Source organism: Meriones unguiculatus, chromosome 1 (genome assembly GCF_030254825.1).
Source record: "Meriones unguiculatus strain TT.TT164.6M chromosome 1, Bangor_MerUng_6.1, whole genome shotgun sequence".
Taxonomy (NCBI): Eukaryota; Metazoa; Chordata; class Mammalia; order Rodentia; family Muridae; genus Meriones; species Meriones unguiculatus.
In genome coordinates, this window is record NC_083349.1 from 68995829 (window position 1) to 69009474 (window position 13646).

Consider the following 13646-nt stretch of genomic DNA (forward strand, 5'->3'; position numbering starts at 1 on the left):
GTGGCTATGCTCGGTGAATACTGAAGCCACCAAAGGAAATACTAAGGGATTTGTCACCAAATGATAGTATTAGCCAAACTACAGCATGGGGGTAGCCCGACCAGGAATGAATAACCTGCCTTCTCTATAGTTGCCAGAAAATATAGGGCACAATTAAATTGAACTCCAGATCCTTAGCACAACTGTGTATATATTTACATTCTAAATACTTCTTGAAACATATTGTTACTTACATTAGAAAACATGTAATGTTTAGCACTGTGCCCCATTTTTTAATTGGATTACTTGAATTGTTGCTGTTTAACTTCTTGAGTTATTTATATATTCTAGATATTAGCCCTCTGTAAGATAAAGGGTTGGTGAAGATCCTTTCCCAGACTGTAGGCTGTTTTTTTGTTCTGATAATAGTGTCCTTTGCTTTACAGACGCTTTTCAGTTTCATGTGGTCCCATTTATTGGTTGTTGATCTTAGAGCCTGTGCTGTTGGTATTCTGCTCAGGAAGCTGTCTCCTGTGCCAGTGGGTTCAAGGCTCTTCCCCACTTTTTCTTCTAAGCAGTTTAGTGTGTCTGGTTTTATGTTGAGGTCTTTGATCCACTTGGACTTTAGTTTTGTGCAGAGTGATAAGTATGGATCTCTGCATTTTGCTACATGTACATATCTGGTTAGACCAGCTTGTTGAAGGTGCTATATTTTTTCCATTGCATGGTTTTGGCATCTTTGTCAAAATTCAGGTGTTCATAAGTGTGTGGGTTTATTTCTGGGTTTTCTATTTGATTCCATTGATCCACCAGTCTGTTTCTATGCCAGTATCATGCAGTTTTTATTACTATTGCTCTATAGTACAACTTGAGATCAGGGATGGAGAGACATCCAGAAGATCTTTTATTGTAGAGGATTGTTTTAGATATTCTGGGTTTCTTGTTATTCCATATGAAGTTGAGAATTTTTCTTTCAAGGTCTGTAAACAATTGTGTTGGTAATTTGATGAGAATTGCATTGAATCTATAGATTGCTTTTGGTAACATGGCCATTTTACAATGTTAATCCTGCTGAGCCATGAGCATGGGAGATCTTTGCAATAGAGGAATGTAAAATGGCAGAGAAACACTCAAAGAAATGCTCAACATCCTTAGTCATCAGGGAAATGAAAATTAAAATGAACTGGAGATTTCACCTTATACCTATCAGAATGGCTAAAATCAAAAACTCTAGTGACAACACATGCTAGAGAGGATGTGGAGACAGGGGAACCCTCCTCCATTGCTGGTGGGAATGTAAACTAGTACAACCACTTTGGAAATCAATCTGACACTTTCTCAGACAATTAGGAATAGTGCTACCTTAAGATCCAGCTATACCTAAGCATATATCCAAAATTTGCTCAAGCATACAACAAGGACAAATGCTCAAGTATGTTTGTAGCAGCTTTATTTGTAATAGCCAGAATCTGGAAGCAACCCAGATGTCCCTCAGTTGAGGAATGGGTGCAGAAATTGTGGTACATTTACACAATGGAATACTACTCAGCAATTATAAACAAGGACATCATGAAATTTGAAAGCAAATAGTGGGAACTAGAAAAGATCATCTTGAGTGAGGTATCCCAGAAGCAGAAATACCCACATAGTATATATTCACTTATAAGTGGACATTAGACATATAATATAGGATAATCATACTAAAATCTGTACACCTAAAGAAGCTAAGCAAGGAGGAGGACCCTGGGTAAGATGCTCAATCATCATTCAGAACAGCAAAGGGGATAGACCTTGGGAGATGAAGAAAACAGAGAATAGGACGGGAGCCTACCACAGAGGGCCTCTAAAAGCCTCTACCCAGCAGGCTATTAAAGCAGATGCTGAGGCTCATAGCCAAACTTTGGGCAGAGTGCAGGGAATCTTTTTTTGTTGTTGTTTTGTTTTGTTCTTTGTTTTTTCACCTCTATCATGTTTGTTCTTTTTTAAAAATTATTTTTATTTTTATTAATTACAGTTTATTCACTTTGTATCCCCCCTGTACCTCCCTCCTTCTTTCCCTCCTAATCCCACCCTCCCTCTTCCCCACCCCTACCTCTCTCCCAGTCTACTGACGAGGGAGGTCCTCCTCCCCTTCCCTCTGATCCTAGTCTATCAGGTCTCATCAGGAGTGGCTGCATTGTCTTCTTCTGAGAGAAGGGAGAGATAGGAATATCTAGAGGGGACTAGTTTACCACAAAGAGAGAAAATGAACCAAAAAATCTGGGCCCAGTGGTCTTTTCTGAGACTGATACTCCAATCAAGGACCATTCATAGAGATAACCTAGAACCCCTGCACAGATGTAGCCCATGGCAGCTCAGTGTCCAAGTGGGTTCCCTAGTAATGGGAACAGGGGCTGTATCTGACATGAACTCAATGGCTGGTTCTTTTATCACCTCCTGCTAAAGGGATGGCAGCCTTACCAGGCCATAGAGGAAGACACTGCAGCCAGTTCTAATGAGACCTGATAGACTAAGATCAGATGGAAGGGGAAGAGGACCTCCCCTATTAGTGCACTGGGGAAGAGGCATGAGAGGAGAATAGGGAAAGCGGGTGGGCTTGGGAGGGGACTACAGCTGGGATACAAAGTGAATAAATTAAAATAAATGAAAACATTTTAAAAAAGAAAATATTTTGTGGTTCATCTCAGTACTAAATTTTGAGAGTCTGTTGGATGGAGCTTTTCAGAGGACTCTCTATAGTAGGCTCCCATCCTGTTCCCTCTCTTCCACTGCTTCTGGTGTCATTCCTGTTTGCCATTCTGAATGAGATTTAAGCATCCTCCCTAGGGTACTCTTTGTTGTTTAGCTTCTTTAGGTCTGTAGCTTTTAGGATGGTTATCCTATATTATATTACTAATATTGGCTTCTTTTATGAGTATATACCATGTATGTCTTTCTGTTTCTGGGTTACCTCATTCAGGCCACAGAAGAAGATCCTGGCAGTCTTGATGAGACTTGATAAGCTATGGGCAGATGGCAGGGAAGGAGAACTTCCTCTCTCAGTGGACTAAGGAAAGGTGATGGGAGGGAAGGGGGAGGAATGGTGGGACTGGGAGGAGTTGAGGGAGGGGCTACAATCAGGATATACAATAAATAAATTGGAAAAAAAATCCACAAAATACAAAATAATTTTGAGAGTCTGACTGCTTATTTGGTAAAGCTATACAAATGAATCCCCTTTTGTTTTATCCTTCAGTCTCTAAAGAATGCCTTCTAATTTCCTTGTCTGTCTAGAAGACAGGTCATAGGTCACGTTTGCAACATGGTCTGAGGAAGTGTGTGTGTTGAAAAAAAAGATGGTATCTAGCCAGGCGAGGTGGCACACACCTGTAATCCCAGCACTCAGGGAGGTGGAGGCAGGTAGATCTCCGTGAGCTCAAGGCCAGCCTGGTCTACAAAGTGAGTCCAGGACCCAGAGAAACCCTGTCTTCAAAAAGAAGAAGAAGGAGAAGGAGCAGGAATCTGGGTGATAGTGAAACGCAAGAACAGCCAGAGATAACCAAAGGCCAGCCATGCTGAACAGCGCAGCAGTTGCTGCGCAATCCCAGCCTCTAGTGGATTTGGCAGGTATGTAAAGGAAGCCTTTGGTGGTCTAGTGCTAACTGCAGGGTGATTGCACGTGTAGACCTCTCACCCAGCAGGCTTCAGGGTCTCTCCATGGCACTGGAGAGCATGGCTGGAGTAAACATCTGGAGCCTCGGTCGGAGGCGCCGTTGCAGTTTCCCGAGCTGTATGTCGCTAACGGCCCTGCAGGTGCATTCCCATCTGAAACTAACAGCACAGCGCACTTCTCCTGGAAACCAAGCACAGGCCAAACATCCAAGCTCCCGCTTTGGCTAAGACTGTCATCCTAACTCTACAGTGCCCACAAAGCTCTCTAACTTGAGATCCATACTGGGTGACTTATAATTAAAACAATTGCAATTCCTTCTTGAAAGCTTAATTCCAAACACAATTTTTCATTTGCCTCACAAGGGCATAGCATTCACAGTGGCCCATCTGTGGGGAAATTAAGGAGAAGCAGGCAGATATGTGCCGTGCCGAGCTGATATTAAAATAATCACTCACACTTTCTGGCAACACTTTTTAATAAGTGTCAAATCTTTATGACTTTCCTTGGCATTTGCATTCACATCAATCACACTGAATTGTTACTGCATTTATTTCTAAAGGTTGTAAAAATCAATACAGGGGCTTCCCCAAGATCATCAATTAGTCCAAATCTACCCCTGGGCTTCTGATCTACAGAAGCTTTGTTGGCTCAGAAAGCAGTAAGAAAGCAGACTGATAACTTTGTGTTGGCCTTAGGGACATGAGATGAGATACAGTCCTAGCCACAGCCACATGTCACATTGTTGTACTGCTGCCTTGACCAAGAAGATTGAAGTCTCCTGGGCACAGCAGACACATACATCCCCAGGTCTCCATAGACACAGACTTGGGCTAGGTGAGCAGGCTGAAGTGCTGAGTTTCACTTAAGAGTATGGGCAAAGCATCATCCTGGGATGCTCAGATGCCCACTGGGTTCTTACAAGGTTAGCTCTATATTATTTACTTATTATTTTTTCCTACATATATGTATGTTTGCCATGTATGCCTAGAGCCTGTGGAAGTCAGAATGGATCATCTGAAACTGGAGTTAGGGTAGTTGCAAGCCACCATGTGGGTTCTCGGAATCTAGGTCCTCTGTAAGAGCACCAAGTGCTCTAAACCACCGAGCCATCTCAGTAACCCACAGAGCATTTTTTATAAAGAGGTTACTGGAAGGACAGAAGCCATTCAGATTGCAGAGCACATCTATGAGTCTTGAATTATAGTGTCGGCTCTCCGAGAGACAACTATGAAGTTCCATCTCTAGGCTCACCTGATGGACTCACCTAGGTGGTTTCTGAGACTGACATGCTCTAGGATGATGACTGATGTCATCCAGCATCTTCAACTCCAGAATGAGGCTCTTAGAGGAAAATTTAGAAAAGGTGATGTTAACCTTCTCTGAAAAAGAAGTGGAACTGTTTACATCATCCTCGCCTTCAGATTAGGAACCTACAGTTCTGACACTTCTTCAGAAACACCCAAGAAGACCAGAAAACCATAACATTTTAGGGTTTGCTGGAAGGATGGACACCAAGCAATGGGAAATCCTAGCATTGTAGAGGTAGGCTACTGCACATTGTAACTCATTGGCCGGGGGAATTAACATAGGGACTGGAAATCTTACTCCTGATTTAGTTGACATGATTGTTATACTAATATGTATTTCAACAATCACAGAGGCCAAATATTTTCATGTATATAGGCAGAGTTGTCTGATTCTCAACTCAAATTAGTTATTTCCTGAAAACAATAAATCCATATAAGTACAAGCCCAACAAGTTGAGGACAAAGCTAGTAATTCAGAATACAGAAAAACTGATGCTGATGTTGCACATCTGGCCACAGCCAATGGCATCAGTGCATTAAATGATCCATGTGGAACCTAGGTTAAGACTCAGTTAGTGGTGAGAACTGAAGTTCAGGTAAATGTATTGAGATAAATATATTATAGTAGGAAGTTGTGTGTGTGTGTGTCTGTGTGTGTGTCTTGAACCACACATTTTTAAAGTAGGTTTGCCCTTTTTCCTATCTCCTGTTTTCTCCTCTTGTTTCCTAGAACATGGCATAGAAATTAGCCATCTTAAACTAGGACGTGAGAGCAAACCCCTTTGGAAAAGCAGAGTGAGAGTGCCGAGGACTAGCTGTGTTTCCTAGGTCCGTATGTTGAAGTCCTGACCCCCAGTGTAATGCTACCTGGAAATGGGGCCTTTGACTGATAAATACGGTTAGATGGGGTCTTGAGAGTGATGCCTCATCCTCATGATGGGATCATTACCTTTATAAGAAGAGAAGGGAACATCAAAATGCTTACTTCCATCATGTCTCTGCCATGTGAATATAAAATGAACAAGTGGCCACCTATAAGCCAGGAAGACAACACTTCTCAAAACTGATGTCAGCATTCATCCCCGAGACACGGATAAAACAAAAGATTGCTGCAAGCCAATGGTATTTTGTTATGGTGGCATGACAAAAACACAAACATACAAAGAAAGGTCCACAAAGGACAACTGTGCCTTTGAGATGGTAAAAGCGGCAAATCAGAAAGAGTCCCCCATCTGCATCTGCCAGGAACCGTTTGAGTGACCCCTTTTATTACAGTGTCAACACATTATGACCCTCTGACTGAGTCCATACTGCCACTTGACTATATAATCCCTATTCCTTAATTCAGATTCCTTATAGAGGCTTCAGTGGGTCAGTGCCATTATAGCTAGGTGTGCAAGGACGTGTGCATTGGGAAGGTGACCTGTCCAGGATCTTCATTGAGTTCATTTCTGTAAGGGTAACAGGCAATGTCCCTTTTGATTAAAAAAAATAAAAAGATGCTAAATTCTGCCTGGGAAAAGATCAGATTCTGATGTTTCCCCTTTCTTTACAGTGCGATGGACCTTTTAACATCAGTTTCCTGTGACCAATCTAGTTTATTCTCTGCAGTCAACACGCCCTTGCTTACCACATTACAAAGAACTGGTTGAACAGTCACAATTCTATTCCACTCTCCTTTATGACTTAAATGAAGATCCCTATTAAGGGGACATTGGAAGTGCATAAAGGGACAGATAAGTTTTCCACTGCAAGTTTGCACCCAGAGTGCAGATCAATCCCTGTCCTCGTGGAGCCCCCCGTTCCCTCATGATTTCTAGCTCTTCAGTGAGACCTTGCTCCTGAAAAGCTCAGCTAAGGTTTTCTATTTGCAAAATAAAAAGTGAAGAACAGAATGTCTTCCAAGATCTTAAGGGAAAGGAGAAAAGGCTTCCTTCCCTGCTGTATGCTGGAGGAGAAAGGAACTTCTGTCTACAAGATCCTGTATGTTCTCCCGCTGTTGAGCTTTGAGAAAGAAAAACATTTCAGAAAGTAAATATACAAGTAGAAACTCATTTATTTCTGATTATGCTAGAAGGAAGGGAACTGTGTAAGAGAAAACTGTCTAAGCATTAGCTTTTCTGGTTCTACTTTAGTTCTATCTAGTGGGACTAAACACATCCCAGAGGACTCGGATACACCTATGATGATATCCAGCTGTTAGTGTGTATGCGTCTGTCTGTATGCATGTGTGTGTGTCCTGTGTGCTGTGTGTAAATATATATATTCATATTTATACTCCTGAATACTGGATTCCTGGAAAATTGTGTTGGTGACAGTTCATGGTCAAATAGAGGATGTCTTCAACACTAGCCACCAGCAATAATGAACACTCAAACAGTGAGCACAGTGCTGGGTCCCGCTGATGCAATCAAATGTCCACAGAGCTGTTGTTATGCTCTGCTTCCTCCATTCACTCTCTCACCCTACACCTTCTGCTCTCTTGCATCCCATAATCTTAACTGAACATCAAAGGTAGCTTGGAATTGTAAGATTAAATTTATGTTTTTGCCTATCAAAAATATGTCTGAATTGTGCAGTAAAACGAGTGTATTTGTGTCTAATATGTACCAGGTTACATTTCTTACACAAACACATGCATTACCTAAAATATTGCCAGATGGCTACGTTACTGGCACCAGGCCCATCAACTGGCACATCCTTTTGTCTGGGTAATACTCTATTGGAAGCTTTGGGTGCAACTAGGGATTATGGTTTTAGAGGTATTGTGTCGGGAAATGTATTTCTGTGTTTTACTGTGTTTAGTTCTGGGTTTATGGTCTGCAGCTCTCTGGGGCGTGTGGAACCGTACACCAATTTCCCTTATAAATCTCATCTCTATACTTGCACTGGTTGTGTTTTCAATGTTTTCTCTCTACCTCTAGCTTTCTTAAGTACTGGTCTTAAGATTCCTCAGTGGGAATAAGAAAAGTGTTTATTCTAGGACTTTTTGTGCCTCCCTACTGAGGCATAGCGCTTCTGAGTCTCTATCGAAGACTCTAGATTTTGAAGCTTCTACTCTTAAGGCTGCGAGTGGGACCTGTCTACCCTTGAGTGAGACTTACAGCGGTTCTCTCTGGTGCTTCTGAGGTGCTTCTCCAGTCTAATGTCACGTCCAGAAGACACCCAGATGGATATTCAAGGGAAATGTCCTCTGGGTCTAGAGTTCTTCCACAGGAGTGCTCTCCTCACTCAGCCTCTGTCCAAAAGCATTCTGCTTTGGCCTCCCCAGGTCGCTAGCCCTGGACACTCACTCTATAGTACCAGCATCTTCCAGGAGGCCTTCTCTACCCTGCAGTTTAAAAGTCTCCATCCAGCAAGTCAGGAACTTGTGGAACTCTGCCTCTGATCTGTGCATTTCTTGTTGCCTTTTATCTGAAATCTGCAAGGACAGTAATCCATTTATCTTGTCTCGTTGTTTGGTCTGATGTTAGCTGTTTCATCTAAGAAAGTAAACACAATCTTTGCAATTCCATATTGCTCTTCTACAATATGATTTTTGAGAAATTGAACAGAATACCTTCCCCCTCTTCTATTTTAGGTAGAAATAATACAAAATCTTGCCCCACCTACAGACAAATGCTACCCCAACTTGATATATCTGCAAATACACAGAGGGAAGGGAATATTATGTATATATCCTTCTTTCATTAAAGTGTCTCTCCAGTACTCATTTTGATGTAATGACTTTTGAGTGAGTATCATCAGTGAATTTACCAAACAGTTTTAAGCAGCTGTAGGCACTAAGAAAAGTGTAGGGGGAATAAACCTGTGAATAAAATGTTAAGATCCTTGACCTCAGTAAAGGAACTTGTATATGTACCTGCTAACGGATAGCCCCTTCCATGTATTCACTCCAGTCCCATAGCACCCCTGTTAGTTTGGAAAAGCCGTGTTCTCCACTTAAAGATGAGGTCACCGGGCTGCTGAAGCCCCATCACAGAACTTGCTTAGCACATGCCAAAGTTCTTAGTTTGATTCTAGCACTGAAAAAAACAAACAAAAAACAAGATAATAGGGAAAGAGAATTTCATTAACTTACTCAAGGCACAGGAATATTTCATTTTAACAAGGAAGAAGCTAGCATTCAATGGCAGTAGCTAGTTCTAGACTGTGGTGACCATATGGTGCTGCTGAGAACATGTCAACGACATGTGTTTGGAACACACCAGGAGTCCCATGTATCACAATAGCAGATTAGGCCTAATGAAGAGATGTAATAGAATATAATGTATTCTTAAAGAGTGGCCTAGACAGTGAGATTTTAACAGGTGATATGGGAGGTGTGGAGCTAAACAAGACAGGGAGGGAGGCAAACTGGGGAAAACATTTCAGTCAGAGAGGCTAAAACGCAGACCCGGAGGGTTGAAATGATGTTCCTCAGGAACATTAGGGAAGGCCTGAACAGTCTGAGGGGAGAGGTGGTAGCCGACAGGAGGAGTTAATGCGGCCCTCCTAAAATGTCTCCAGCAGGCTCGGCACACAGTGGCTCTCCCTAAAGCAGGGTTCTCAGCCTGTGGGTTGCAGCCTCTTCAGGGGTCGCATGTCAGACATTATCATTCCTAACAGTGGCAAAGTCACATTTATAAAGTAGCAGTGAGATAATTTTACACTTGGGGGTCCCGGCAACCCAAGGAACTGTACTGAAGTGTCTCAGCATTAGGAATGTTGGGAACTACAGTTAAGGGTAGACAACATCACCATCAAAACTTGAGAGACTGGAAGTATTCTCCCTGTAATCAGGAAAGCCTTTTTTCCCTTTTTATTTTTTTTATTTATTACAATTTATTCTTTTTGTATCCCAGCTGTAGCCCCCTCCTCATCTCCTCCTAATCCCACCCACCCTCCTTCTTCTCCTCCCATGCCCCTCCCCCAGTCCACTGATAGGGGAGGTCCTCCTCCCCTCCATCTGACCCTAGTCTATCAGGTCTCATCAGGACTGGATGCATTGTCTTCCTCTGTGGCCTGGTAAGGCTGCTCCCCGCTCAGGGGGAGGTGATAAGAGAGCCAGCCGCTGAGTTCATGTCAGAGGCAGTCCCTGTTCCCATTACTAGGGAACCCACTTGGACACTGTGCTACATCTGAGCAGGGGTTCTAGGTTATCACCATGCATGGTCCTTGGTTAGAGTATCAGTCTGAAAAAAGACCCCTGGGCCCAGATTTTTTTTGGTTTTATTGCTCTCTTTGTGGAGCTCCTTTTCCCTTGAGGTCTTTTTATCTCCCCTTTCTTTCATAAGATCCCCTGCACTCTGCCCAAAATTTGGCAAAGATTCTCAGCATCTGCTTCGATACCCTGCTGGGTAGAGTCTTTCAGAGGCCCTCTGTGGTAGGCTGCAAGCTAAGCTTTCAAGAATAAGATCTCTACACTCGTGACACCTGGAGTCCTGGGAATGTGGATGTAGCAGCCTGTGGCTTGAGATGACTCCCAGCTGAGAACGAAGACATCAGCCCTCACAGAGGACAAAGTAGGACTCTAAACTTCCCATCTGGATGAGACTTTACTTTCCAGATGAGCCTGTTTCCGCATTGATCTAAGAAGCTCTTTGTTCTCTAACCCTGCTCCTCATCAATAACTGGAAGTGGAAATAAAGATGCCCACCAAGACTTTAAGACACTTACAGGAAACTAAATCAAAGTCAGACAAAGCCTGTGTCCTTTATATCAATCAGTCGGTTTCTATCTGCATGATTTTATCAAGACAGAGACAGCCTTTCTGAAATTCCAAATGGCACCAAATGGGCAGTGATGGAAGAGTTAGCCCTGATCCAGACATGTTCATTGCTCTTAATGTCAGAGACACTGGCTCATCGCAGGGAGACCAGCTGTTTGCAGAACTCACTGTCTTGAAAAACCAGGGAGAAGTCCATGAGCAGAAGTCTTTTCAAATGCCAAGCAAGGTTTCCAAAACCAATGCCTACTGAGCATTCACAGGCAGCACTTCACAGCTATCACCCTGACTCTCTCTCTCTCTCTCTCTCTCTCTCTCTCTCTCTCTCTGGGACCTGAGGTGGCTGAATTTCTTGTGTTTGCCTTTCCTTCCACTCCAAGGAAAGGAAGCACAGGAGAAAGTTCTGAGCAACTAGCCCACTCTGGTCTGCCTGCTTCCAAATGTCTTAGGGAATTTCAATATGAAGAGCTTGGGTCTACCCCAGTCCACTTGGGCAGAATTCCCAGGAAAATGCCTCAAGGCTGATACCACATGACTCCTAATCAAGACCATAGCAGAGGAGTCCTCAAGCACTCTGGAACTCTTCTACTCTCAGATTCTCTGTTGAGACAGCTTCCAGGGTTTCCCAGACTACAACAGAACCATTGGCTCTCACACCCTCAGACACAAAATCATCTGGACCACTTAGGAACCACGGTGGGAGGAGGGATCCTCCCTGAGGCCTTACAGTCCTCCCAGAGTAGACCCAGCCTTTTATTTATTTATTTATTTCTTCTTCTGTTTCCTTTTTCTTGTCTTCTCTCGCCTCACCCCTTCTCCTCCTGCCACCATTGCTCTTTCCTCTTTTCTTCTATTTGTCCTTCTCCCTCCTCTCCTCTTTCCTCAATTTTCCTTATTTTCTCTTCTTCCTTTTCCTTCCTCTACCACTCTTTCTCCTCCCCTCCCTTCCCCTTTCCTCTCCTTCTCTCCTCTCTCTCCCAGCATCATTCATGTGCAGCCAAGTTTGGAACTTCCAGGTCTTACAGGAGAAGCAAGATAATCAGTGATCATAGGGACAGACAGACAGACAGACAGACAGTGAGAGACAGTGAAGTAGACTGCCCTGGTGGTGACAGGAAAACTCAGGTCATTCCACAAAGGGCAGCCACACCTTATGTGTCAGTTCCTCCCTAGTGGAAACAAAATCCTTCCTTGCTTATCCCCGTGAGTTTTCAGGAGAATACAGAAATATAGCTTTTGGCTTTAATCATGTCATCCCTTATCTTTTAAAAGTCTGCAGGTAACACAAAAGGTACACATTACTGCTGGGACAGAACGGAACATACCTGTGGGAGGCTACAGCCCAGAGACTGTCCAATTCAGAAATGTGATCCTAAGAATAGCATTTGAAGAAGCATATTTTGTATGTTTTCCTCTGTGGAATCCTCCTGATATTTGTGAGAACTGTTTTGATAAGTAACAGCCAAGAGGGCCTCATGTCCTTACCAAATTCATCATCACCAAGTCTTCCTTCATCCAACCTTTCCACAGCGTAATATCAGTTCCCTTAAATTTTAACATGTGTAAGAACCAACAGAGGCATCTGTTAAGATGCATTGCATCCTGAGAGTGTACATCCCATTGTTTATTATTAAAAGCATGACATGGGACGGGGGATCCGTGAGTCTGGGTCCCCAGGACCCATGTGTGGCAGAGACAGGGGGATCCTGGGACCTCAGTGGCCAGCCAGTCAACCTGGAACTGCAATATCCAGAGAGACCCTGGCTCAAAATCCAAGGTAGGGAAGCCACTTAGGAATACAGCCCAAATTCAGCCTCTGGCTTCCAGGCATACCTGCGCAGGCAATCATGCTACCCACTAAGGCACACATGCATATATATTATAGCACACAGCCATGTAGAAACACACACACACAGCACAGAGCCATACTATTTTTGAGAATAAAAGTGACTCAGAGTTGATAGGTGTAAGCTGGTCCATGCATCCAGTTTATCAAGGCATCTCCTGTACAAATTAGAATTCAGTGGCCTGTGCTAGGGCTGAGGTGCCCCACTTTCAATAATGCATTTCCAATTAAACCAGATAGAAGTGGTCTGTGGGATGCACTTCTGATTTAGTAAAAACAGAAGATAGTAGAAAACTACCCATTTGGAATGTGGAAGCAGTGAGCCTAGGGAGTGGTCTCCACAAGATGAAGCTGCATTTTCATGCTTACTGCATTATAAAATGAGTGGCCAGTCAGCAGGGAAAGTGGGAAACACACTCTAATTGCTAATCTCACACTTTCCTTTTTCCACAATCCTCACAAAAGTAATTTGTTAGCTCTACTTGATTACATAGTACTTGACAGTCTTCAAGTAAATGCCTGAAGGCAACTGGTAATTAATGAGGTGCATATAAGCATTGTGATGAGCAATAAATATATACTGAAATTATGCATTTTTATGAATATATGCTAATGAGCCTTAGCACCCCAAAGTAAAAGCACACGTCCGAAGGGTTTCCTTCTTGTTTATTATTTTACAGTCAGGTGACAGACAACCAGCTCACTCCAGGCTAGTTGTCCATGATGTGAGCCCTGGGGTCTCTCTGATACAGCTATTCAATGGCTGTTTGAGAATCCATTGAGGGAGACTGTTTCCAGGAGCAGAATTAACTAGATTCACACTGTATCTCTAAGTTACAATCACAACATGTCATGTGTGTGTATGTATTCACACACACTCACACAATACAATCTACTCAAGAAGTGGATTTCTTGTTTGATTTTTTCCCTTTAGTTGGCCACCTCCTCTCTGATGAGCCCAAGGCAGAAAACCCAGGCTGTAAGTGGGGCCTGCAAAGGGCCCTAGGTGTATTCTATGGCTTTTCCTGCAAGGCACCAAACTTGAGTGTGTACAGCCTGCCCAGTGAAGCCTGATGCTTAGGTTTGAATCCTGGCTCTACTGCTTATCCCTGCATCCTAGAGCTTTACACCTGTGTGCCACATTTATGTCAACGT